The sequence below is a fragment of the Rana temporaria genome, chromosome 1 (assembly GCF_905171775.1).
Source record: "Rana temporaria chromosome 1, aRanTem1.1, whole genome shotgun sequence".
Classification (NCBI taxonomy): Eukaryota; Metazoa; Chordata; class Amphibia; order Anura; family Ranidae; genus Rana; species Rana temporaria.
This window is the reverse complement of record NC_053489.1, coordinates 421,581,829-421,604,822: the sequence shown is the minus strand read 5'-3', so window position 1 is coordinate 421,604,822 and position 22,994 is coordinate 421,581,829. Positions and strand designations below refer to the sequence as shown.

The window sequence follows — 22,994 nt, the reverse complement described above, 5'->3', positions numbered from 1 at the left end:
CATACCAACACATTATAATAGTATTTGTGCAAAACCTGATGACAAGGTTTGTAGCAAATACGTGCCAGTTAGTGCATCTCTAACATAGCTGCTGGTAAAGCTTTTGTGAAAAGGTTTGTATAATCTGGTCTACAGAAAACCTAGCACCAACAGTCATCTATTTGAACTAGAGATATTGTCATTTTTAAGTCCAGGTACTGCTAGGTGTGCCTGGCACCAGAATGTAAAAATCATACCTGCCAAAGGTCTGGTACACAGTGTCCAACAGCTAGACAAATAGTTCATGGCAGCTGAATGTTCCAAAATTCCAGTGGTATATGCCTGTGCATCAAATTTGACAATGGGTTCAGTGTTCAATTCCCATTTTGTTTTTTGTTTTCTGATGTACTGTAGAATAATACAGAAATACATGTGAGTGCCAGTGGGTGCCTTTTTAGCACCTACTTTGGCTAAGGTAACTTCATTAAAATGTTTTGAAAGCCAGCTCAGAGCATGTTCATTATTGTGCTTGGTATTGTTTTTAAAACTGTCATGTAGAATATATTGTAAACATGTATCTAGATTAGTATTTTTGTCTTACATTTATGCCACGTACATATTTAACGTAAAAGGGCATACGGGACCCGCGTTCAGACTTACGGAGCTTGTGGCAGGCACGCGCCCGCAACCCCCGGGCCTATATATACGTCGATCTGCCCAGCCGTGCCATTCTGCCGATGTATATAGTCATGCAGCGGTCGGCATAGGGTTAACCTTACTATATAACCTGCTGACCATTGGGACAGAAAGTGATAAAAATACATCATTTTATGAATTATCACATGGGATAAGGGGAAATCTTCCAACAAGAAATCCACTGTCTAAGAAGGGAATTTCCCCTCACTTTGAAAACATTTCTTCTCACTTTCTGTTGTGTCTCTGGGACAGGAAGCAAAAGCAAAAAAAAGTAAAAACTTGATCTCTCTTGGTAAAACTGCAAAATAAACTTTTGATTAGACATTATAAAAGGTTTGTATTATAGCACTGATTTTCAACCACAAATCCATTGACCATCGGCAGTGTGGAGTCCTGCAGCCACTCAGTCAACAGTATACAACTTACAATACAGTACCCGAAAATTTCTGAATGATTATAATCTAAAAGTGTGACTCACAGGGAATTACTGCACAGATCAGGAGAAAATACACACAGACACCAAGATTCAAATAAGATTATACATGCCTCTTGTATTTAGAAAACATTTGCTTAACTTGGAGTTCAGCTTTAAAATGGAAGAAAAGCATAACACTATGTAATATTCCCTCCCCCCTCCTCCTACTTATCCTGCCTACCCTGTATAAATCTTCCTATTTACCTATTTTCAATCCGCTCCAATCTGGTCATGTGATCCCGCAGCGCCGCCTCCCCTCTGTCAGTGAACAGCTACTGTAGGAGAGAAGAGGGCCATGGGAGCCTATATGTGACTTAAAGCTCTGTTTTGTATGTTGGCTGATCATCTTGGATCTGATCATATGACAGATGTGGAAGAAAAAAAGGAGAAAAGAGTTAAAATGTATTTCCTGGCAAAACTTTTTTTCTTTTATTTTCTTTTGGAAGGGTTAGGACTCGTGTCCGGTTTATACTGCTATACATTGTTCCATTAGAGAGATATTCACCCTCACTTCTTTTCCTGCTGAAATCATGTTACCAGAGAGGGAGGAAGGAGAATTTCCCAACAGCAACATAGACACAGAAATAGATTTCCCCCCACTTTCTGTCTGGGGAAAAAATATTGTCAGCAGAACAGGAAGTGGGGAAGCCCTGGGTAGCAGTTAAAACCAGCATGAGTTCTAACACTTCCCCATTGTAACCAAAAGAAGAAAAGGTTTTGGGCTTGACATACACTTTCAGGCTGGGTTCACACTTATGCAAATTGGATGCGGGTTTCCCCGCATTCCAATTCGCATGACAGGAGAGTGTGGCCGGCTCTCAATGGAGCCGGTTCACACTCCTCTGGGACAGCCACGGTCCGCTTTTGGAAAGGGTCCTATGCGTCTTTGGCTCCAAATCAGGTGCGAAGTCTGGCATAAATTCTCACCTGATTCCCACCTGAATCGGTGGACAGGGACACATCGGAACCCTTGCTGTGAGCCACGGCCACAGCAAGTGTGAACTCAGCCTAAAGGTCCCCCAATTACTACATAATTTGTACAGAGGGTAAAAAACATCGAAGCATTGCAGGTGTTCATTGACAATATCATTTAACTCAAAGTTGGAGCTTCAAAAGCTACCTTCCTTTTTAACAACTATTTTGTCTAACTGGGCTGTTCTTATAATATGTAATTTTGTAGGGTAAGCCACTCCTATAAGCTTACAAATCTTAAAAAATACAACTGGAAAATCTCATAGATAATGGGATCCTATAGTTCCTCCAATATCGTACTAGAAGAAAGGAATGAGATATCCTCTTGATGCTAAATTATTTTAATGCATGTATTGTATGTATGTATACACATAGATTTTTGAAGTAAAATAATGTTGCATCAATAGGATATCTAATTCTTAAAATATGATCAAATCTGGAAAATCCTGAGCAGAATAGTAGTAATCAAACTATGTATACAATTAGCCCATAGGTTCCAAAATACATAGTAGTTTAAAGTTTGCATTAACTATTTCCCTTCTTTAGTTATTGTTATTGTATTGGAGTGGTAATAGTAAGTCATATATTTAACACACCATTGTAACTGTGATTATAGCTAAGAATAGTTATTGCATTGGGTGTTCTTCAAGTGATTGTAAAGTCTCGTTTTTTTTAAAATAACAAACATGTTATACTTACCTCCTCTATGCAGTTGGCTTTGCACAGAGCTGACCTGATCCTCCTCTTCTCGGGTCCCACTTTGCTGCTCCTGGCCCCTCCCTCCTATCGCGTGCCCCCTCAGCCAGCAGCTTCATATGGTTGCACTGGAGCCGAGTCACAGCTCTGTGTGTATATTCAGACATGGAGCCCTGACTCTACCCAACTTCATCTCTCCCCTGATTGGCTGAATGACTTTGATTGACAGCCGCAGGAGCCAAGGACGCCACTGCTGTGTCTCAGCCAATCAGGAGGAGTGTCCCGGACGGCTTAGACATTCGTCGACATTGTTGGAGAGAGATGGAGCTTAGGTAAGTAATTAGGTGCTGGGGTGGCTGGCACACACATCAGGATGATTAAGCCAGCTCCGTCATGAAGTACCCATAACCTTGATCCACAAAATGAAATTATTTGGGTGGCTATATACACACACCACCTGTACGATCAAAACGATAATACAGTTAATAACTTTAGAATCCAATGTTTCCAATGTAAAATTATGGTTGAAAATACGTAAACACTCTCACTATGTTTGCTAACTTGTTAGGCAAAAATAAAAACTAGGTAACAGAAGAACAAGTTGATCAGCAAGATCTTTTCAAAAACTGACTAACAAATTATATAAATTCAACCATATTTAAGAAAGTAAAGCTAATGCAGTCCCTAGCCAATGCAGTTTTCTGAGTCAGTGCCCCAAATAACCAGACAAACAGGTCTAAAAAGCAAGGCATCATGAAATTGGGCAGTGATTGCTCTTTTTTAGGGATGAGCCGAACTACCCCCTGTTCAGTTCGCAGCAGAACATGCGAACAGGCAAAAAATTTGTTTGAATACGTGAACACCGTTAAAGTCTATGGGACACGAACATGAAAAATCAAAAGTGCTAATGTTACTGTCATAACAAGTGTTTGGGGACCTGCAGGTCTGGTATGGATATTAAGGGGAACCCTGCGCCAAAAAAAAAAAAATGGCGTGGCGTTCCCCCCAAAAATCCATACCAGACTCTTCAAGTATGGTATGGATTTTAAGGGAAACTCCGCTCCAAAGTAAAAAAAAAAATGCGTGGGATTCCCCCCAAAAATCCATACCAGATCCTTATCTGGGAACGCAACCTGGTAGGCCGCAGGAAAAGAGGGGGGGACCAGAGAGCGCTCCCCCTCCTGAACCGTACCAGGCAACATGCCTGGGAAGGATGTTTTATCGGAATCTGGAAGCCCCCTTTAACAAAGGGGACCCCCAGATCCTGCCCCCTATGTGAATTGATAAGGGGTACTGTACCCTACCATTTCACAAAAAAAGTCCTTTATTAAAAAAAAAAAAATTACAAAAAAGATTCCAGTGATGCAATCCATTCTTGATCTCCAGCGACGTAATCTATTCTCGATCTCCAGCGATGATCTCCAGCAAGGATACGACGCACACGATATGATATCACCGGGGTTACCCAGTGACGTGTACGGGTGACCCTGCCCCCCTCTGATGCAACGGCAAACCTGTACACATCACTGGGTAACCCCCGGCAATTCTCCTTGCGTCTCTGGCCCCGCCCTCAGCTATATAAGAGTTGTCAGGCTGGCGGCGCGTGCGTCGTATCCTCGCTGGAGATCATCCCTGTAGATCGAGAATGGATTACATCGCAGAGACTGTTATAAACAAGGTAAACATGCGCTACTTTACAGGCATACTATAGACACCCCCCAGGTACAAAATTTAAAGAAATATTTCACTTTTATTGTTTCACTTTAGGCATTATTAAAACCACTGCTCCCAAAAAAACAGCAGTTTTTAAAACTTTTTTTGCATTGATACATGTCCCCTGGGGAAGGACCCAGGTCCCCAAACACTTTTTATGACAATAACTTGCATATTAACCTTTAAAATTAGCACTTTAGATTTCTCCCATAGATGCCATGAACACCCCAAATTGTCAAACAGCCAATGTTCGAGTCAAACTCATGTTCGACCCTAATATAAAGCTCATCCATACTCTTTTTATATAACCAGAAAGTCTACCCTCGCATAATTTGTACTATAGGCTTTGTTTGATTATTATATTTCTTGAAATATTTGTCCGTTTTATGCATGATTGTGATAATTGTGATAATATATTCTACCATACAATTAGTATGTAGTACCATTTGAAATTATGATAATTTGCAACAGTAAACAGATTACTTACTTGTTCTTTTTTCACAGATATAGCCTTATATTTCAGCTGGTTGTTCATTATTACAATTCCCGGGGGTTAGCAAATAAACAGATATAATTGTGTTATTGCATTTGGAGTTTGGACATATGGTGGCATATAGACCTTGAAAATATCATGACAGTTTTTAGTTTAAAAAATACATTGTATAACAGCTCAAGCTCCGCAGGAAGCATTATTACACTGGCAGACAACTTTTAATTTGTGTATGCATTTGGCAATACTGAAAGCAAAAGCAGACATGGGAACACTGAGAAAAAAGGGGAAAATGTGATTTCCAAAAAATATCCATTTGCTGGCTTAGCTAATAACAAAACATGTGTTACTTATTTTATGGGAAGTATAACTTTGTTTCCAAAGCAGAATCCTTTTAGAATGGGGCTAAATAAATGATAGTGTTCATGAACTCACAAAGTATACAGATTTCATAAATAAAGGCTAAATACAGACTTATTTTTTTTTTTTAGGCAAAAGTGATTTAGTCTATGACTATTACTAAATTTCTTCATCAGCACTGCTTTCATTCCTTTCTCCTTGCCTGGCCAAGAGAGTAAAGTCCCACAAGATTTGGGGCTTGCTGACAGTTAATACTGTATTTATTACTAATTATTCTGAAAGACTGATAAAACACATTTTGCTAGTTTAGCGGCATGGTTTGTTTGGAAATTAAAATTGTGTGTCTGGATAATGTAACTTTGTTATGGTTTGTTAATATTTACTTTCGGCTTTTTACCATGTAGAATAAAAATTTGGATGTCTTCTCTTTGGCTTTGTGTACAAGTAAGGATGTGATGAATGAAAGTGGTCATTAGAAACATCTGCTCCATAATCCACAATGTCGATCCACTCTTGATGAGAATTAATGACACATACGTACATTGTGATCCTGTTGGGTCTTTCAAATATGGATGACTGTATCACTTTTCAAAGTACTCATGCTGAATGGGCTGAATGACAAAGTTCTGAAAGAAAGCAGCACTGTAACCATGCAGTAGAATGTGGTTTATATTTACAGGTGAGTGCACATTTTTTGTGGTGCGTGTTAGAAGAACATCTGCCCAAGTATAGGAGATTTTTTTCACCTGGTGTGGATAATATTATACACAATTTATGGACATTTATATTTTTATGGACATGTTGTTGTGTTAGCACCATTTTTCTTTTCGGTTACACTTATTAAAGGTGGAATTTTTCCTTTTAAAGAAGGCAACTTCTTTTGACATGACATAAGTCACTATATAAGGGCAAGCGCCTTTAATCACTTTATCAACCTCAAGTTTTTACTTGGGGACTGTTAGCCCAACCCGTGAGTGTAACTGTACCTTCCTAGTTATATTTATTTATTACATTTATTTACCTATATATTGTACATTCACATCAGTCCCTGCCCTCAAGGAGCTTACAATCTAAGGTCCCTAACTCACATTAATACCTACTCACTCTAGGGACAACGTAGATAGGAGCCAATTAACCTACTAGTATGTCTTTGGAGTGTGAGAGGAAACCCACACAGTTGCAGGGAGAAGATACAGGTAGTGCTGTGGTTGGGATTTGAACTGATGACTCCAGTGCTGCTAGACAGAAGGGCTAACCACTTTGCCACTGAGCCTCCTGGATTGACATTCTTGTTCTGATCCATCGAGATATCGCTTGCTAAATTGCATATTCCAATGGTGCTTTCAAGTATAAGTTCTTACTTGAGAGGGAGGCAGTTACACTCTAAGTACCAGGGGTAAGAAAGTCAAAGTTCTAATAAAGAGGTAGAATGTTCCCAAAAACACAAAAACGAGAAAGAAAGGACTGGAGAGAGATACCGGAAAGAATGAGGGTTCAAATCCAGTGGGTAGGTAGAATGTCATCTGAGGAACCCATACACTGATTTTTTTTCCATGTTGTCAAACAATAGGGCTGTTAAATTTCCTCAAAATGTATGCTAATTTATACAGGCCTTTAGGCAGGCCATACACTGTGCAAATTTCTTTCGTTGCAGGAAAGAAATGTCACGATTGCCCCATTAACACAGACAGTGCTGACAGAGGAATACCTCCTGCTGAGCAATTGTCTGCTCCCGGCTGGCGAGGGAAGCCGTCCCCACTGGGAGAAGACAGTGATTATCGCTAGCGGCTAATCGCAAGAGAATTCAGCAGGCTGGTTTTACCCAATTTGATCGATTAATCAACTTAGTACATTCAGCCTGCCCTTCAATGGTTGGATTCTCGGCCGGTTCCTGCTGAGCCGGCCAAGATTCAAACTGTTTTTGGTCGGCTTTGGTTTTCCAATGGCGCTGTGGGGTAATTTAGTAATTGTTTGCCTATGAGTGTGATTGTGCATGCAAGTTTTATTGTTAGATCATCACTACTTTTTTTAGGTAAAAGGGCTTCAAACCGGTCTGTCCTAATAGATATATGCAGAGCCATGAGTGTTTGAGTTTGGGGCAAACTCACCAGATGTATTTAAAAGGGTTCTGTATGGTACAGCCCAAAAACAATTGTAAGCGTAACCAGGGGGTGTTATTTCCTACTTTTGTGTTATTACATTATGCATTAATGCATTTTTTAATTCTCCTTACATTGGACTAAAGTTAATTCAGGTTCACTATTAATCTTATTGGAGCCTATCCAATCTATTACAGTCCATATAAAAGTCATATCATGCCTGTGATTGTATTATTTCTTTCCCTAGCTCTCAGTAATAAAACAAGTCTGTTATCTCAGAGCTCTGAATAGGTTGGGTTTTGTGCACAGAATGATATAACAGTCTTTGATCTTTGGCTTGCTAGCTTCTAGTGTGACCTTTAAATTACTCTTCTGAGTGTGCTTATGTTTAACCCCCATTAAATATACCAACCACGAGAAGGGGATTTCATATTTTTTTATCTTACTAATCGACAGAGAAATTAAACTCTCCAGTCTGGATCTAGATGGGTTTAAAATATAAAGGTGTCTTGCTCTGGTAAAAAGGGAACACCATGCTTTATTCTTTGAAATTATATGGCAAGAACAAACTGTTTAAACATGCTTTGACACAACCGTAACTTCTATATTTTGTAATGTAATTGTTTTTGGGTACATTGGTTGATAATCCAATATTTATAGCTGCGGGAGCTTCTCTCTGGTTAACAATTTTTGGATCAATGGGACAGGTTTGAAAGTCTTGTGCCTTTTGTATTCTTTCCCTAATATGGGAAGCCCCCATTTCCTACTTTGTTTACATGATCATGTACATGACAGTTGATAGTCATACTTTTTTTTACTGTGCATTCTCAACCTTCTTTGCATGCCTTAAGCCTCATGTTGAGTCAGGAGGCATTTGAAGCCTTTCAATGCCTCCCATTCAAGTCTATGGTAATGTGCCGCAACGGCGTTCCTACAGTGTGCATTGTTAGCTGGTTATTAAGAAGCAGGCCAGGAAGCCGTCCACTGCGTCCTTTACAACCGATGAGTCATGATGAGTACTGGCACTCATCAAACGCGCCTATAGCGTTAATGCAAGTTAATAAGTACGGTTGATATGCTTTTAATGAGCTTTTTAAAAATGCTCCCCCAAACGCCCTATGCACATTTGCGGTATGGTTGACAAGCGCTTTTGGCTTATTAAAAACACACCACAAATGCGTGCAATAGCTGTCTGTTTAGGAGCAGGCCAGAAAGCTGGTCACTGACAGCTGAATGTAAAAACAAGCATTGCCGGCAATAAAAGAATCGGCAAAAAATGGCGTGGGGTCCCCCCAATCCATACCAGACCCTTATCCAAGCATGCAGCTTGGCAGGTCAGGAAAGGGAGGGGACGAGCGAGCGCCAGCCTCCTCCTGAACCATAGCAGACCACATGCCCCCAACATGCTTTGGGTCAGGGGGGCTCTGGTTGTGGTTGTAGAGGTCTACGTGCAGAGGGCTTATCAGAATCTGAAAGCCCCCAGATGCCAGCCCCCCTATGTGAATTAGTATGGGGTTCATTGCACCCCTACACATTCACCAAAAAAGTGTCAAAAATAAATAAAAACAGAGACACAGTTATTGAAAATTCTTTTATTAAAAAATAAAAAAACACTGTCCTCTCGTGTAGATCCATCATCAATCACACTGTCCACCATCAACACCACCGCCGACCCAGAAAAAAAAATTCTGCTCTTGCCTAAGGCTCTCATGTGTCTGCCTACTCTGCTGTCTGACATTTCCTAAATAGGTAAGGGGCGGGCCCATTCCAACAACATCACCTGGTGGCAGTGCCCCCTTGTGATGTCATTAACCGCTGCATGCTGGGTTGGTGATGTCACAAGGGACAGTGGCCTCGTCCCTTACCTATTTAAGAAATGCAGGCAGACAGGTAGGAGCGTTCGGCGAGAGCTGAGTTTTTTTTTTTCTTGGGTCGGTGGTGCCGGAGAGCATTGTGGTTGATGTTGGATCTACACTGTGGGAATTTTTTTTATTTTGTAATAAAAGAATTGTCAAAACTGTGTATGTGTTTTTATTTCTTTTTGATGTTCTCTGTATAATTGCCAGTGGCCCAAAAAAAAATGTCAAAAGTATCTGATCTGTCCGTTGCAATGTCGCAGCACCTCTAAAAATCGCAGACCAACGCCATTACTAGTAAAAAAAGAATAATAATAAAAATGCTATAAATCTTTCCCATAGTTTGTAGATGCTATAACTTTTGCGCAAACCAATCAATATACGCTTATATTGCGATTTTTTATTTTTTTTACCAAAAGTATGTAGAAGAATATATATTGGCTTAAATTGATGAAGAAAAACTATTTTTTTATTTATTTGGGGGATATTTATTATAGCATAAAGTAAAAAATATATATATTTTTTTCAAAATATTTTTTTTGTTTATAGCGCAAAAATAGAAAACCGAAGAGGTGATCAAATACCACAAAAAGAAATCTCTATTTGTGGGGGAAAAAAGGACGCAAATTTAGTTTGGATACAACATTGCATGACCGCGGAATTGTCAGTTAAGCGATGCAGTGCCAAATTGTAAAAAGTGCTCTGGTCAGGAAGGGGGGTAAAATCTTCCAGGGCTGAAGTGGTTAAACCTCATTTGCTATGTAGTTGCCCATCCCATTAATTTGTTCAGATCATCTTGCAAGGTTTTCACCTGATGATGTGTTGGGTTTGCGCCACACATAGCGTTTTCTTTGATGGCCAAAAAGTTCAATTTAAGTCTCATCAGACCAGAGCACCTTCCTCCATATATTTTGGGAGTCTCCCACATGCCTTTTCGCAAACTCAAAACATGCCTTTTTTTGCTGAAAGTAATGGCTTTCTTCTGACCACTCTGTCATAAAGCCCAACTCTATGAAGCATACAGCTTATTGTCGTCCTATGTACAGATACTCCAGTCTCTGCTGTGAAACTCTGCAGCTCCTCCAGGGTTACCTTAGGTCTCTGTGCTGCCTCTCTGATTTATGCCCCCCTTGCCCGGTCTGTGAGTTTTTGTGTGCGGCGGTCTCTTTGGCAGCATTGCTGTTGTGCCATGTTCTTCCCATTTGGTTATGATAGATTTGATGGTGCTCCTAGGGATCATCAAAGATTTGGATTTTTTTTTATAACCTAGCCCTGACTTATACTTCTCAACAACATTGTCCCTTACTTGTTTGGAGAGTTCTTTGGTCTTCATGGCAGTGTTTGGTTAGTGGTACCTCTTGCTTAGGCGTTGCAGCCTCTGGGGCCTTTCAAAAAGGTTTGTATATGTACTGACAGATCATGTGACCCTTAGATTGCACACAGTTTTACATAATTTCACTGATTATGTCACTTCTGAAGGTAATTGGTTGCACCAGAGCTTTTTATGGGCTTCATAAGAAAGGGGGTGAATACATACGCACATGCCAATTATAATTTTTTTTTTCTGAAAAATAGTTTTATGTATTTATTTTTCTAATTTTACTTCACCAACTTAGACTATTGTGTTCTGATCCATCACATATAATTCACAAAAAAAAATTGAACGAAAGGCTGTAATGAAACAAAATAGGTAAAAAAACAAGGGGATGAATACTTTTGCAAGGCCCTGTATAGTTAAGTTGTAGGTTAATTGGAGTTTAAGTTAAATGCATTATTTAGGCAAGATCTCACACTAAACAGTTGTTGATAAATCCAAGGGAGATTTTACAGTAATAGAATTATAATGCAAAGCATAAGGCCAGCGTAAGATTTAATCCATACACATTCAAGAATGTACATCTAAGCTTTGAAACAAGCCTTAATCTACTATGCTGTGAATAGTTTAGGGTTCATGTTATTAGGAGAGGACAGGGCTGCTTGAGTTTATACCAAGGATATCTTGTTATGTCTTTCAGTTTCTTGTTCTAGATGAGAAAGCTATATTGCTTAAGGCAACAGCATATGACTTTCCAGAATGAAAGATTGATAAATTCATGAATTGAATATTAATAATAGCAGCTTATTTAGAACAAAAGTGTTTCTGTTTGGAACTGTCAGAAAATATTTCATCAATGATGCCCTGAACTTGCAAATCCCCTGAGTTATGTTAAAATTAAGCTTAGTCTCAATCTGATCAGCAGCAGCATTCCATAGGAATACTCAGTGAAAAAAAAATGCTAACTTTTTAGGTGTTATGTGTGTTTACCTTAATTCTTCCTTATACTAAAGCACCTCCAGCCAAAAATAACAATATGAAAATGAATAGCGCATTAAAAGATAAGATAATGAAAACAGCTTTTAATTTAAAATTCACCTTGAAACCAGAGATTTGCCCTGCATGATTTATTCCTTCCACTAGGTGGGCTCAGTCTGTTGTCCAGCATCATTCAACCCACTTTCTGTGAGCCCAGGTCATCCATACTGGGTCAATCTCAGTCTTTTACTGGACAGTAAAATGAGAAGCAGCACAGTGATGAGCTCACTCCTGTGATACTCTACTTTGTTTTAATGTTAATAGAGCTGAATTATCATTTTTCTTTTGTATCTTCCTAAGCTCTAAAGAATCTAAAGCCAAAATATTTTCCTCCCGTCACTTTCTATGCAGAAAAATATATGTTGGTGCAAACTGTTAATACGTTAATAACATATATTTTTCTGTATAGATAGTGATTTTTGTTTTCTATGACAGCTAGATCTTTCTGTCCCTCCTGCGGCATCATTGCTGGGTACCACATGGGAAGACATACTGTATATGTTGTAACCACGGATAGGGCATGGCTCCTTATCTTCTGAGGAGGAGCAAGGTCGTAATGGTGAAGGATAAGGCAGGGTTACAGTGGTCGGCACTAATGTATATGTGTATCTTGTTGATTATGTTCTTTGAATGTTATTGTTTTGTTTGTACAGTGTTCTCTGCAGTTATATATTGTCTCCTGAAAAAAAAATTGTGGGCGAAACATGTAGAGAGTGTAACAGCTGTATTTATACTGAGATTAAATTACACACAAATGGACTATTATTTATTTGTAAAAAAGTTTGAAAAACATTTATAATTTTCCTTCCACTTTACAAATATGTGCCACTTTGTGTTGGCCCTGTCAGCACCACCTGGCTCAACTTTGATCCGTGGTGGTGCTGAAAGCTGAAAACTGAAAAATCGTTACATAAATAAAAAAAAGGTCCATGTGTATACTAAAAAGTGCACTTAAGGGTATGCTTTGTCCACCCGCCGAAGGGGTAGGACCTCTCCCTGATCCCCCAGGGCTCAAGGCTCCTGACAGGGACATAGGGTACAACATTGTCCGCCTATCAAGAAGGCCTGACGTTCTCCTCTCCTCTTGGTCAGCCGAAGCCAACCACTAAGTACTAGGTAGAGGGGCTCTTCTAAAGAGTGACCCCCCCAGGGTTTGAGTAGGATGGCCTGATGGCCACAATTCCTTCCATTAGATGTCAGGGCAAACCCGAAGACTCACACCCTTCATTTAGTGAGAAAAAAACACACACATAAGTCAAAGTTCACAAAACACAAGGAGAAAAATAAATAAGATAAATAAGCAGCCATACAATGTGCACTGGCATGTGGCCTGGTAACAAAAATTGCCAGGGACTTGGCCAAAAGGCCTAGCCCTAACTTTAATCTAAAAATTGAAGGAGCCAGGTGAAAAAATATTGGTCGGACAGAGATTGCAGCTAATCAGATGCAGTCACCGTTTGTTTATTTGTATAGTCACTAAGAGCAGCGGTTGTCTGAAAACAGCAGCCATCAGAGGAGGTTCCTCAAACCATGCTATTTAGCGTGGATGAAGGAATCCATAAATTATGTTAATTTATTTATTGTATGAATGCTTAGGCTTAGTATTAGCCTCTTGCAATCCACTGTACAGCAGACTTGGAGATGGAAAAGCAGCCCAAGGGGGCAATCAGTTGTCCTCATGTGCTTACAATGAGCATGCTGATAGAAGGAGTGAGCAGAGTGTCAGATTGATTGCATAAGGAGATTTACTAAAACTGGAGAACTCAGAATCTGATGTCGGCTGTGCATGGCAGCCAATCATCTTCTAACTTCAGCTTGTTCAATTGAGCTTTGACAATAAAACCTAGGAGCTGATTGTTTTCTTTGCAGAGCTGCACCAGATTTTGCACACTCTAGTTTTAGTAAATCTTCTCCAATCTGCTTCTTCTCTTTTCACTGTCCAGTCACATGCTAGGGGAGGGACAAGACGCGTAACCTTTTTTTTTACAGAAAAAGATCAGGCCCCCTGCACTGTCAGACAGAATTGCCTGTGTGGCAGAGCTTTATAAATCTCAAAACTGGATGGACAGTCTGCAAGTCTTTTTGGAGATAATACAACTCCTATGTGTGTATTTTAGCTGTATGTAAAAGTGACTGGAAGATGTTAGAGCTTTTCAATAAATAAGGTAAAGACATTACAGAAACACTATATACACTATATACAGTGTAACTCCCAGTGAAATGTATGATCATTTGTTATGCCCCGTACACACGTGCGGGATTTCCGACGGGAAACGTTCCCGTCGTAAATCCCGAGGGGAAAGCCGAGAACCTGCTCGGTCAGTCTTTCCCCCCTACACACGGCTGGTTTTCCCGACAGGAAAACTGCGATGGAACTTTGGCCGTGTGTATGCTCCATCGCAGTTTTTCCCATAGAAAAACTGCCAAAAAACGCTGGGCAAAAGTCTGCCGGATTTCCCGGCAGGAAAAAAGAGAGCTGGTTCTCTTTTTTTTGTCCATCGGTTTTTGGGCAGTTTTCCCATCAGAAAAACTGCGAGAAGCATACACACGGCCGGCATTCTCGGCCAAAGGCTCTCCTCGAAGTTTTCCCTTCAGGGAAAACCGGTCATGTGTACGAGGCATTAGAGGCACAAAGTTCAGGTGTGGGTCAGACATAGTTCAGCGGTCTGGAAAAGAGTGTTAAACCCTGGAAAAGAATCAGCATCTTGTACACAAACACTTTGATGGAGATCCAAGCAAATTAGACCAATAATCATTTTATTTCAAGGTTGCGATACATCAAAGAAACCTGTCATGAGAACAATTTGGAGGCTGGTAACCTTTTCTTCCTTTAAAAATATGAGTTTCCTGGCTCTTGTGCTTACCCACCGTGTCACTGACCCAGAACAATTAGGCAGATAACTTCAGACTTTTCTCTCTCTTTTCTGACATACATACATTTTCTGTAAAGAAAGAGAGTTCACAGATCCAAAATGTATGAGAGTGGCCACATCCCTGCCAAGCTTAAACAACGAAAGATACCCCCAAAGGATGGGACTTTTCAGGCCAAACTCAAAAGTACAAAAAGATTTATTGGACCACACAAGATGGCGGTTGACACTTGTTAACAATGGACCTAATTGGTCGAGATAATTCTACATAAAAACATTTACAAAAATGGTATGCAGGTATAGAACACCAGGGATGAAAAAGTGCACCAAGTGTTTAAAGAAAAAGAGAGGAATGGGGTTTGTTAGAACACGACAGTGTATGATACAACACAATTTTGTTTAAAAATACATACATTTTCTGGGTCAGTGACATAGATTGTCAAACATGTAACAGCTGTCATCACAAGAGGTTCTTATCACAAGAAGAAGTGAACGGGGAGCACCCAGTGGGAATGGGTGTTCCTTTTATTTAGAAAAGGAAGTGAGAATAATGGGCCAAATTCTCAAAAAAGCTGCCTAACTTAACTTTCAGCAGTAAAGTTACACAGGCGTTAAATTTCTACCTAAGTGCCCGATCCACAAAGCACTTACCTAGAAATTACACGCCGTGTAACCTAAGTGCCTCCGTCGCAAGGAGGTCGTCTGCTCGAGGGGGCGATTCCTATTCAAATGAGGCGCGCTCCCGTGCCGGACGTTCGGCGCATGCGTGTGACGTCATTTTTCCCGACGTGCATCGCGCGAACGTACTTTACGCCGGGCTTTGTGGATCGCGACGGGACAATAAAGTTGCGTCGGGTAAAAAAAAAATACGCGCCGGGAAAAAAAATTCGAAATTTAAAAAAAAACGCGGCGATCGAAAAAAAGGTTTGTTTTTACAAGGTCTAAACAGTTTAGGCCTTGTAAAAGCATCCCTAATTTTATGTATTCAAAACGTAACTTACGCAGAAAACACAAAGCTAAAAAGTTTTGTGGATCTGCTTAAGTACTCATTTGCATGCGCAAAGCGGCATTTCGACTCGAAATGCCCCCAGCGGCGGATGCGGTACTGCATCCTAAGATCCGACAGTGTAAGTCTATTACAGATGTCGGATCTTCTGACTATCTTTGGAAAAATCCTTCTGAGGATCGTTTCCAAAGATAGCCACAGGGATACGCAGGCTGAACAGCAGTTCCGCCTGCGTATCTCCTTTGAAGATTTGGCCCAATCTACCTAATAAGGGGAGACAACAGTAAAATAAGAAACTAAGCCTTCCCCTCTTAATTTAAAACACAAAAAGAGACAGTTCAAGCCTGTGAAATACTGGGAGAATATAGTCTGGTCTCATGAGACCAAAATTGAAGTCTTTGGATGCCATGATACACACCATGTTTGGAGGTCAAATGGCACTGCACATCACCCCAAAAACACCCCCATACCAACAGTGAAGTTTGGAGGTGGGAATATCATGGTGTGGGACTGTTTTTTGGCATACGGTACTGGCAAACTTCATGTCAGTGAAAGAAGGGTGAATGGAAAAATGTACAAAGACATTCTTGATGAAAAAATCTACTGCCATCTACCAGGATGATGAAGTTGAAACGAGGGTGGACATTGATCCCAAACACAAAGCCAAGGAAACTCTCAATGAAACAATGCTGATAGAATGGTCCAGCCAATCACCTGACTTAATTTCTGAATGTATTTGTTTTAGTTTCTTTGGGCCAAATCCTCAAAAAACCTGCCTAACTTAACTTTCAGCAGTTAAGTTACACAGGCGTTTAATTTCTACCTAAGTGCCCGATCCACAAAGCACTTACCTAGAAATTACACGCCGTGTAACTTAAGTGCCTCCGTCGCAAGGCGGTCGTCTGATCGAGGGGGCGATTTAAATGAGGCGCGCTCCCGCGCCGGACGTTCGGCGCATGCGTGTGACGTCATTTTTCCCGACGTGCATCGCGCGAACGTACTTTACATCAGGCTTTGTGGATTGCGACGGGACAATAAAGTTGCGTCGGGTAAAAAAAAAGTTACGCGCCGGGAAAAAAAAATCGAAATTTTAAAAAAAACGCGGCGATCGAAAAAAAGATTTGTTTTTACAAGGTCTAAACAGTTTAGGCCTTGTAAAAGCATCCCTAATTTTACGCATGCAAAACATAACTTACGCAGAAAACACAAAGCTAAAAAGCTTTGTGGATCTGCCTAAGTACTCATTTGCATACGCAAAGCGGCATTTCGACTCAAAATGCCCCCAGCGGCGGATGCGGTACTGCATCCTAAGATCCGACAGTGTAAGTCTATTACAGATGTCGGCTCTTCTGCCTATCTTTGGAAAAATCCTTCTGAGGATCGTTTCCAAAGATAGGCACAGGGATACGCAGGCTGAACAGCAGTTCCGCCTGCGTATCTCCTTTGAAGATTTGGCCCTTTGTATGTATGGATTGCATGGGTTTTTACTGAGTGGTAAAACGTTCATGCTAATAGCACCTTTAGAAATATATTTACCTAGAAAAATTGTGACGTGTTTGATATGATTATATTAATATCTTTTTTATAAAAAACATGACTTTAAATATGATTTCTGAATACCGTATATACTCGAGTATAAGCCGACCCGAATATAAGCCGTGGCACCTAATTTTACCACATAAAACTGGGAAAACGTATTGACTCACGTATAAGCCTAGGGTGTCCATCTGCGTGCCTCACTTTGCCTCACTGTGTCCATGCCTCACCGTGTCCATGCCTCACTGTGCCCATGCCTCACTGTGCCCATGCCTCACTGTGCCCATGCCTCACTGTGCCCATGCCTCACTATGCCCATGCCTCACTATGCCCATGCCTCACTGTAGAGCTGCACGATTAATCGCCAAGAATCGTTATTGTGATCTTTTTCCCGTTGCGATTCTTGACACAGGGTTTCACGATCTTTGACATGAAAATAATTTTCTCTCTGCTCTTTGGTATGCAAATAATTTCCTCTCTACTCTCAGCCAAAAGTCAAAGTCTGGGCAATCTGCCAAGTCTGGGCAGCCTGCCAAGTTTTGAAAACATTCTTTATCAGTGGAAAGTCTAAACATTGTATCACATCAAAGGAATAAACTTCTGTATGTAAATTAGGAACGTTTAACCACTTAAACACCAAACGTTTTTCTGACAGCTCTTTTCAAGTTAAAATCATTTTTTTTTTGCTAGAAAATTACTTAGAACCCCCAAACATTATATAATTTTTTAGTAGAGACCCTAGAGAATAAAATGGTGGTTGTTGCAATATTTTATGTTGCCTTGTATTTGCGCAGCAGTCTTTTTAAATGCAAATTTTTTGGAAAAAATTACTTTAATGAATTAACCACTTAAGACCCGGACCAAAATGCAGCTAAAGGACCTTGCCCCTTTTTGCGATTTGGCACTGCGTCGCTTTAACTGACAATTGCGCGGTCGTGCGACGTGGCTCCCAAACAAAATTGGCTTCCTTTTTTTCCCACAAATAGAGCTTTCTTTTGGTGGTATTTGATCACCTCTGCGGTTTTTATTTTTTGTGCTATAAACAAATATAGAGCGACAATTTTGAAAAAAAATGCAATATTTTTTACTTTTTGCTATAATAAATACCCCCCAAAAATATATATAAAAAAAATTTCCTCAGTTTAGGCCGATACGTAAAAAAACGCAATAAGCGCTTATCGGTTGGTTCGCGCAAAATTTATAGCGTTTACAAAATAGGGGATAGTTTTATTGCATTTTTATTATTATTATTTTTTTTACTACTAATGGCGGTGATCAGCGATTTTTTTCGTAACTGCGACATTATGGCGGACACTTCGGACAATTTTGACACATTTTTGGGACCATTGTCATTTTCACAGCAAAAAATGCATTTAAAATGCATTGTTTATTGTGAAAATGATAATTTCAGTTTGGGAGTTAACCACAGGGGGCGCTGATGTGGTTATGTGTGACCTCAAGTGTGTTTACAACTGTAGGGGGGTGTGGCTGTAGGTGTGACGTCATCGATTGTGTCCCCCTATAAAAGGGATCGATGACGCCGCCACAGTGAAGAACGGGGAAGCCGTGTTTACACACGGCTCTCCCCGTTCTTCAGTCCGGGGGACCGATCGCGGGACTCCAGCGGCGATCGGGTCAGCGAGTCCCATGGTCTCGGTCACAGAGCTTCAGACCGGGTCGTAGGAGCGCACCCGCGACCCCACGGCTGGGCTTAAAGGACAACGTACATATACGTTGATGTGCCCAACCGTGCCATTCTGCCGACGTATATCGGCGTGAAGGGGTCCTTAAGTGGTTAAAAAAAAACTAGCCAGTAAAGTTAGCCCATTTTTTTTTTTTGTATAAATGTAAAAGATTTTACGCCGTGAGAATCGTGATCTTCATTCTAAGCAAAAAAATTGTGATTCTCAATTTGGCCAGAATTGTGTAGCTCTACCTCACTGTGTCCATGACTAGATTGACGTTTAACATGGGAGTCTATGGAAGGGGTGACCGGTTTTGAAAAAAATGGTGCTCCCCAGCCGTAGGTCCCCCAGGCAAAAAACTTGTAAAGGAGAAATGGGGCTACATGTGTGCCAAGTTTGGAGTCCAGGGGGCCTACGGCCGGCCAGTACCGGGTCCCCAAAGTCCGGGAGATCAGGCGCAAAAAGGTGAGTATAAGCCGAGGGGGGCATTTTCAGCACAAAAAAATTTCCAGGAAAAACTCAGCTTATACTCGAGTATATACAGTAGTTGCAGTTGGTTAATGCTTATTAAAAAAAAAATAGCTCTCCATTCACGTTTGTTAAAATGATGGCTCCCATTCACTGGGTTTATTACATCATGAATTCAGAAAACCCATTTCTAAGTAACAGGCACTAATTTGTAAGTGACAATCTCTGAAAATTCAAAAATGCTTCCGCAGAAGAGGCACAAATATTGGCACTAACTAAGGCTTCAAATGCTAGTTAGTAAATGAGTGCACAGAAATATGTAATGTAGCTCCCAATAAAATAAATTAATGGCAGCATAGCTGTTAACATTTCGGAGACATTAAAAATGATGCCCAAATGCTAGCCCGAAAGCAGTGTGTGCTAAAGAATATCTCATGATATTATAACATGAAATTTTAACAAGAGGATAATAAAGTACAGTAGTTCACACAGGGGCAAGCTAAGATATTAATCAAATCTAACGTAAGAACTTTCTTCTCTTTTTTTTTTTAAGGTGCTTGTCTTTGGGATGGTGAAGAGGCTTAATTTGTCCTGTGCAGATTCCAAATCTAAAGGCTTCTCTTCTTGATCGACCTTTCTTTTCAAAATATATTCAAGCTAAGCACCAAATAAGTAAGCTTACACCATATTGTTAAATATATATATATATATATATATATATATATATATATATATATATATATATATATATATATATATATATATATGTATACTCGTATTAAAAGGAATGTACCATTATCTGTGTTCTCTTTAATGGATTCAGCAAAATCACAGGTTTGTTTAAAAAGTAATGATCGTTCTGATACTTTTTGTTTGTCATTTTAAAATATTACCATAATGATAAGACGCAGCAATGGTTTGGATTAAAAAAAAAATAAGTCATAGTTTTCTCTTACAAGTATCCAAAAGTCAGTATTTACGAGTTGTAAAGTTTGAAACATAAAACGAACTGCATTTTAGCTGATTACAGCTAAAGTCGTAAGGAACCTCAGGCAGTTAGGGTCAATGATCCCATGTTCAAAGAGATAGTCCAATCTTTTCATTTAGAACTTTAAAACCACTGTATCCCTCTAGACCGTGCTTTCAAGAGCCTAAGGCTTTAGCATTTAACTTTGGTTTCTAATTCTATGCCTCAATTTTTCAGCTGTTGGCAGCTGGTCATTGCCACGCTTTTACTTTCACTGTAGAACACAGTACTATTTACTTTTAGGGACTACAAACAGAAAGAAGATCTTGGGCGATAAGAACATGTGACTGTAAATCAAAGGTTGCAGTATTCTCAATGGGAATACTCCAGACTGTTTTGTTGGCATATTTCTGATGATGTTGGGAAATATGAAGGTACTTACACTGCAGATAGATCATGCAGCAAAGCATGCCATGGCAAAAAGTGGGTGTTGCTAATTAAAATACTGTGCATGCACATGTTAAAAAAAGCAACAGATACAGTAATCATAATGCAATATAAGTGTTTTACAGAAAAAATCATAAAGGTTGTCATTACCGGCTAATTTTGAAATTCTGACTTACTTGAATTTGAACTGGCTGATAAATATATGAAAGATTTTAAAATTGCAATAAGCCGGAAATTATTAAAAATCAATAAATAGATTATTGTATTAAATACATTTTTTTCATGACCTATTTCTAATGATCCCACTCCCCATGCTAACCAAGTCCATTTACGCTTACCTTAGATGCATGGGAGATGAGGTTCCACAAGCCTTCACCATGTTGAGTGATGCTCTTCTCAGACAGAGAAGAATCCTAAAGTCTCGCACACACGCTTAGTTTTCTCGGCAAGAACCAGCAAGAAAACTGCTGGCAGAGCTTCCGTGCCAAGTAAACCGTGCGTGTGTACGAGGCTTTCAGGTTTCTCGTCAAGAAAACTGTCCAGTATCTCGACGCTCTCTATTTTCTTGTTGTGATTTTTGCCAGTGTTTTCTTGCCGAGAAACCCGAGCGTCTGTATACTTACCTGTCACCGTGGAAACCCGCGCATGCTCGAAATTACTTTGACGCATGCGCAGTAGCTTCCAAGGGCGGTGTAGGGTGCAGCAAGATGGCGGCGACGGCATCGAATGTGATAAGCGCTTTACACTCCTCACTCGCTTGCCTGCTTTATAGTATTATGCTGAGATTAGATGCTAAGGAAGCCCAAAGATGAATCAATTTTTTCGTTCAACCAGCTGGGAGGATACAGTTTCCTTACGGAACAGAAGATAAACTTGGATTTCAACTGGGTGTATTAGGGTGTGGTTAAAGTAGATCATAGCCACAGTTGCAGTAAGCAAGCAGAATAAAATGCTGACCTTTCCCCAAAAACATAATAATGCTAAGGAGGTGGTTATGTTGTTTAAAATATTGATGTTTAAGTGTACGATATTGATAGATGTTGGTGATTTTTGCTGCTTTGTTAACCACTTAAGCCCCGGACTATTTTAATGGTCAAAGACCAGGCCACATTTTGCGATTCGGCACTGCGTCACTTTAACTGACAATTGCGCGGTCGTGCGACGTGGCTCCAAAACAAAATAGAGCGAAAATTTTGAAAACAATTGGCGTCCTTTTTTTCCCACAAATAGAGCTTTCTTTTGGTGGTATTTGATCACCTCTGCGGTTTTTATTTTTTGCGCTATAAACAAAAATAGAGCGACAATTTAAAAAAAATGCAATTTGCATGGGGTCACGGTTCATTTAAATGGATCACGCCCACTTCCACCTACTTTGAATTAGGCCGGCTTACGCCTACGAATTTACGTTACGCCGGCGCAACGTTGGGAGCATTTCCTTTGTGAATACTGTGCTCGCCGCTCTGCGCAGCATCGGCGTAGCGTATATTCGATACGCTACACCCGAATAAAGATGCGCCGAGGTATGTGAATCTGGGCCAATATATTTTAGTCTTTCATTTATTTTCTAGGGCTGATACTGATTAAAATTTTCGTGTTCAATTAATCATTTTTTTTTATCGATTAATCGGCTAATTTCGATTAATTATAACGCACATACAGATCCAACTACTTTTAGCTGATCCCCTTGCAGGCTAATTCCCAGTGCAGCTACTGTACCAACCACTGGAAAAATGGATAGAAGGATACAAAAAACACACAAAGGCAGCGCTTGATGGGAATAGCATTAAAACTTTTATAGTCTTCAAGTAGGTAACAAAATAAATATTGCACTGGAGATAAAATCGATGTAGCAACATAAATTGTAAAAATGATGTGAGTAATACCAAACAGTAGCAAAAGCGGTCATAATAATGTGTACAACGATACCACTGCTGAATCAAGATGAGGAGGGGTTAACATCAGTCCATCGGCATGTAGATGTCCCGTGAAGGGAACTATCACAAATCCCAGTGGATGTCTGTAGAATCCCAGGTTGATAGAGAGAAGTGATAGAGGGAAGTGTAACAGCCCTTGCGTGTGGCAGATAGTAAGGTCTCGCCGGCATGCATATATGAAGGCACAGCAAAGGAGCCTTTCAGATGAACACGGCAAGCCCCGCTGGTATCAGTGACGTCACCGGATCTCCGACGGAACTCCCTGAAGACCCGGAAGCCGGCGGAGATGTGAGTACCGATCAAAAGAATGTTGATCGATCAAAAAAATTAACGATTAATCGAGGAATTAATAGTTAATTTCCACAGCCCTATTTTCATTTTGTGGTTGATTT

At 40.1% G+C, this 22,994-nt stretch overlaps 1 protein-coding gene across 1 annotated transcript in view; it reads left to right on the top strand.

Moving 5' to 3' along the window:
* Positions 1–22,994, top strand: part of TMEM150C (transmembrane protein 150C) — a 152,432-nt gene that overhangs the window by 19,640 nt on the left and 109,798 nt on the right. The window contains exon 2 of the mRNA XM_040325223.1: positions 19,808–19,926. The gene's annotated coding sequence lies outside the window, so the exon portion shown is untranslated. The remainder of the gene's footprint in view (positions 1–19,807; positions 19,927–22,994) is intronic.